Source organism: Acanthopagrus latus, chromosome 19 (assembly GCF_904848185.1).
Source record: "Acanthopagrus latus isolate v.2019 chromosome 19, fAcaLat1.1, whole genome shotgun sequence".
Classification (NCBI taxonomy): domain Eukaryota; kingdom Metazoa; phylum Chordata; class Actinopteri; order Spariformes; family Sparidae; genus Acanthopagrus; species Acanthopagrus latus.
Genome location: NC_051057.1, coordinates 620,799 through 626,366, shown reverse-complemented (window position 1 = coordinate 626,366; position 5,568 = coordinate 620,799). Strand labels below are relative to the sequence as shown.

At 41.6% G+C, this 5,568-nt stretch overlaps 1 long non-coding RNA gene across 2 annotated transcripts; it reads right to left on the bottom strand.

Moving 5' to 3' along the window:
• Positions 1-2,379: 2,379 nt before the first annotated feature.
• Positions 2,380-5,010, bottom strand: LOC119008810. Of its 2 annotated transcripts, none has more exons than XR_005071562.1 (3): positions 4,956-5,010; positions 3,443-3,561; positions 2,380-3,275 (listed from the first exon to the last, which is right to left on the bottom strand). It is a non-coding gene; the product is annotated as an uncharacterized LOC119008810 (long non-coding RNA). The 2 variants fall into 2 exon arrangements; XR_005071563.1 differs by lacking the exon at positions 4,956-5,010 and adding an exon at positions 4,450-4,486.
• Positions 5,011-5,568: the final 558 nt, after the last annotated feature.

The following is a 5,568-nucleotide window of genomic DNA, read 5'->3' as shown; positions in this document are numbered from 1 at the left end:
CTGGAATTGCACCTGGTTGCAGGAAATTAAGATGAATGAAAACAGACTGATGCAAACATAGCATAGTGAAAGCAGAGACCTGGTTCCACCTCAACATCACAGACAGATTTTGCCCTTGACTAGTCAAATCAAATCTTTATTTGTATGGCACTTTTCATACTTAAAGTAGCACAAAGTGCCTCACAGAGATGGAAAAACAACAACAGATTAAAAACAACAAAGAAAATCAAAAGAACCCAACCCTTGCTGTGTTAACTTTATTTTATTGCATGCTGTTATTTTAAAATGTGGTGTGTGTTTTAACGTTGTTTTTACTTCCGCCATTGTGTAATTAAGAGTAAGGACTTACACCTGGAGACCCACAATGTTTTGGACAAGGTTAGATAAAAGAGGTAGAAGGGCAGAAGAGAGACAGAGGGCGACCATAGAGACCAAGAAAGACCATGGGAGACAGAAAGAGACCAAGAGGCCCAATGGAGCCCAATGGAGTGAGAGGCATGAGGAGAACAGAGCTCAACAATGCACAGCGGAGCACAACAGGAGGAAAAGCATGGCAGCGACATGGACCTGGACGAAGTCTGAGACCACATACACAGAGAAAACATAAACACTGATCACTAGTGGCTACAAGTGGGAGAAGGTAACACTTATCCCTTCTGTGTAAGTCCCATTAAAGACCAGTGTTTGTTGTGGCGCAAAGTGTGCAGAACTGTGTCAGAGTAAAAAGGACGTTTGACTGGCTCTGAGTTTCTCTACAGGCTGTGCCAGAGGAAGGAGCCAGGCCAACCGAAAGTGGACGTCTGAAGAGACACAAAACTATTGTTTAACCTCCTGCCCTGTGTTACAGCATTATTTTATTTATTTTAGCTGTTTTAGCTGTTTGTACCCTTTGAGTTCTTTAGGGAGGAACTTTTAGTTTTAAGACCTTTTAAAATAAATATTGTTTCACCTATTTTGATTGTGTTCACTATTTTAAAGCACCACTAGTTTTTAACTGCTCTCCCCAGTTAAAAAGAAACTTTTAAAATGTTTATCCAAATTTTAATCTTGATTATTTTAAAGAGGTCCTAGGCTTCAACTAAATCCTAGGTGGCGTTGTTGGCCCAATTATATTTATTTATTTATTTGATTTTAACCTTTCTGCCCAGCTCTCTCTCTCTCACTCTCACACACTCACACACACACACACACAGAGCTGTCACTAAAGAGACATGGCCGGGCACCAAGACCTGAGGCGAGGAAGAGGCTACCTTTGGGGGCCAGCCACACTGAGAGAGATCACGGTCCGAGGCAGCAGGGAGCGCCACCATAGAGACCACTCCAACCCAGGCAGACAGGAGGCCCCGCACCAAGGTGCAGAGCCCTCGAGCCACCCAGGCCGAAACCGTCCATGGCACAGCACCCCCAGCAGCAGACCAGAGACAACTCCAAGTCTTGCAGGTCCTCATGAGGAAACACTGCTAAAAACTGACAAACTAAAACAGTAAAAAAGGACAAGGATACATAAAAATGGATGATCTACTGTATCGAAGGCAGCGGTTAGATCCAGTAGTACCAAGACTGTGAGTTCATGTTATCTAAGTAGCGCCTGATGTTGTTTAAAATCTTTAAAAGTTCTGTCTCGGTACTGTGGTTCATCCTAAAACCAGACTGACACCGCTCTAAAATGTTGTTTTGCGATTGAAAAGACATTAAATTGATTAAAAACAAGTTTTTCCAAGATTTTACTTAAAAATAGTAAGTTGGATACAGGCTGATAATTATTAAAAATATTGGGATCTACATTGCTCTTCTTCAGAATGGGCTTCACCACCGCCGTTTTAAAGGGGGTTGGGGAAGACTCCCATCTGAAGAGGGCAATTCACCATATATAACAGCTGATCCTCAAAGAATCCACGAAATGAAGTGGGAATTGGGTCTACTAGGCAGGTTGTGGGCTTTACTTAAAGAACACTGGTCCGAGTGTCCTCGCATCAACCAGGGCAAAACTCTCCAGTGTTTCCTTGGGTAAAATCAATGATATGGGTGTGTCGACATTTGAGGTAAAAGACTCGATCTGATGTCATTTATTTTACTTCTGAAGTGGTCTGCAAAGTCCTCGCAAAGGGCGTCATTTGGTATTTTGGAGGATCTATTAAAATGTGTTTGTTGAAATGTCGATTGTGGACAAGAGGAATTTTGGGTTGTTTTTATGGTCATTGATTAGTTTTTGGAAGTGGGAGATTCTTGCCTGTTTGACTGTGTTACAGATTTTGAGGTGTCCACGTAATATTTCATAGTGAACTGTTAACTTAGATTTTCTCCATCTCCTCTCAGCACTCTTGCAGTTTCTCATGACAACAAACAACATGAAACACAGAGTAACAAAAAACGCTCCCGCAGGAGAAATCAGAATCCTTTTTATTGTCAAAAACTTTTTTAGCAGAAACCGAGTGTCCACACAACATAAATATAGTAAAAAGTACAGGTAAAAAAAAAGTACAAGGCATTTAGTGCAATGTAGGATATTAAAAAACAGATAAATAGATAAATATGTACAGTGTTTTTTGTATACAATGCAATGATTGTATTTACAGTTATTGCTCAGTGTGTGTGAGTGTGGGTGTGTGTGTGTTCGTGTGTGTCAGTGTTCATTTGTGTTCAGTGATGGCTTGTGGGAAGAAGCTGTTTCTGAGTCTGTTGGTTCTTGTTTTGATGGACCTGTAATTCTACAAAGCATTCATGGCAAGTGGTCAGATGTGTGGGTCATGTGCATTTTCAGAGCATGTTATTTCAATGAACGATCATTCGATTTGTGGCTTCTTGGACCAGTTCAGTCTTAATGGGTTAGGACTTTCCAAGTGTGTTTGGGAAATGAGCTGCAATCACAATGCCAGGCACAGATGTCAAGTCATGGAAAACAGCTTTACCCAATATATAATCCAAGGAAACTACTGTATTGGCAGAGGTTTCCAATAAGGGAACAAAATGATTGCCCTCTGCCACAGTTATTGATGCATTGTCATATTACGGTTTGTCTGTTGTGTCCTTGAAATTTGACTCTGCTGCACACTCCTCACTGAAACCCTCTTCAAATCCCTCACTGAACATATGTCCATCATCATATGTCCAATCCCCCACATCAGGGAGAGCTTCCTCAAATGTTTGAGATGGATCATACTCAGCATTGCCATGTAGTTCAGTTGTTAGGCCATTAGGAGGATCTCTGAAGGCTGATCTGGAAGATGGTTGGATAGAGCCTGTTGAAATACTCTCTTGTGCCACGCTTCCTTGTGCTGGTAATAAAATAGAATAAAAATCATTATGGGTAAAACTATATTGTCTCAGCCTGAATATCATGTTCTTACACTCAAATTATTTTGTCATAATTTAGCAGGATCTGTTCAGTGACAAAATATACTGTACATCATTAGATGGACAAACAGACCGAGGGTGTGTGTACCTGGCAGGTGGTGAGAGGCTTGATGTTCCTGAGTGAGTATGGTACATCCTGCATGGACACCCAGAGGCTGGATGTGTTCCACTTGAAGTTCAGCGTTTTCTGCTCCTCCAGACTACCTTCTGACACAGAGAAGAGGACACACAGGGATCAGGACCCTCTTGAAAATATTGAAAGTGTCGCATTTTGCGTAAATCATATTTTTCATCTAGCAAAGATGAGATTTCTAGTGAGAAACTCAAGTAACTCAAAACATTCAAAAGATTAAAAAAAAAAATGAAAAAGAAAACATGTAAAACACAAGAGGCAAGTTGACATAAATGGAACACATTATACAAATATAGCTAATGGGATGCATATACTTTTTTCCCCACATCTTGATCACATTGTAGCAGTTTATGTTTACATCTCTTTCTAGATAGATAGATAGATAGATAGATAGATAGATAGAACAGGCTGACAGTGACAGACAATGCCAATAATGAGTAAAATGCCACAGCAGCAAACCAAACATGAGGCCGCAGCCACACGGTGACCCATATGAAAGGATCATGGCCTTGTGTTATTAACAGCCTTAAAGATCCCATATTACAGGTCATTTCTGCTTCTTGACATGGTTCCTTGATGTCTAAATGGAATGTAAGTAATGAATGTGCTTTGGTCCAAAAAAAGGGTTGAGCACAGCAGAGTTCTTTAAACACCAGTTTCCAAGCCCTGCTCTAGGTGGCCGGTTTGAGTGCCTTTCCCTTTAAATGGAAAGGAGCTACTGTGTGCGCCACCCAAAGATGGTCTTTGCGCCACTCACCTCTTCCTGCTATACGGAAGATGTGAGGACAACCATGGTAATGGCTTAGTTTGTGGGAGAAATGGCTGCTGGACAACAAATTGTGGTGAAACCGTACATGTTCAAGAAAGAGTCCAACCCAGAAAAAGAGGAGCCTCCAGAAGAAAGTCAGCAGCCAAGAATGAATTTGGCTCTTTCTCAGTGGTTAGTAGTTAATTTTGTTTACCTGCTAAAGGAGGATGATGTTTGACTTGTAATAAAACCTTGTAAATGATAATCCCCCCCCACGTTTTTTCCCTCCCAGGTCAATTGAGGCTCAACACTCAGGAATCCAGGGTCTGAGCTTCCGAACAAAGAAGAAATGTTTTATACAGACATGTTAAAATCGAGTGCCTTTGGAATTGTAAATTAGGTAATGACGGCTCATGTTCTCTTTCCTTTTGATCGAATCAACAGATACACCATCTAAGAGTAAAAGTGGTCAGGGCCTCTTCCTTGTCTATCTAGTTATCTTGCCTCCCAAGGATTTATGACATGCTCCATTCTGTTTCTGTGACATTACAATCCAAAAGCGGTCTCTATACTCACCCAGAGTCACTCACAAGGAGGAGAAAAGAAAAGCTATAAAATCTCAAAATTCAAACACAAAACTTAACCAGAAAAATACAAACTCAAATTCATTCTTCTTGAGAGGACAAAACTCAGATAAATAAAACAAGAACAATACTTAACAAGGCAAGGATCAGGACTGTGGTTCAAGGCTTCGGTACACGACATGGAAGACGAAATACTTTGGCGACACAGACAGGGGAAGAACAAAGACTTTATACACATGGGGGAAGGGGACACAGGTGGAAACAATCAGGAATTAGGGATGACATCAGACCAGGGACACAAGAGGAAGGGCAAGTGACCTGAAACGAGAGGAGAGTTACTTTCAAAATAAAACATGAAATTCACGAGACAGATCCCAAGACAAGACAACCTCACCGCGATGTGACAAGGTCATAAAACTGATGTTTTCCACATTTCTCTAGAGCTAAGAGTTTTATTGTTTGAGAGGCTTTGCCTGGCCGGTTGGCGCCTCACACACAATTGTGGTCAGCGGTGAGGATCTTTCCCGGTTGTTGTGGAGACACGGCATCAAGGTGGTTGCCGGGTCTCTGTACACCATGGAGGAGGTTGCCTTAGCTGTGGGAGAGATGGTCGGATTTAAAAGCATCAAATTGGCCTCTCGGATGAACAGTGCCGTGGTTGTTTTTTTGAAGTGAGGAAGGTGGAGCAGGTGGTTGAATGTGGAGGTGTTGTGAGAGACACTTTCACTCTGGTGTTTTCACTGGTGAGT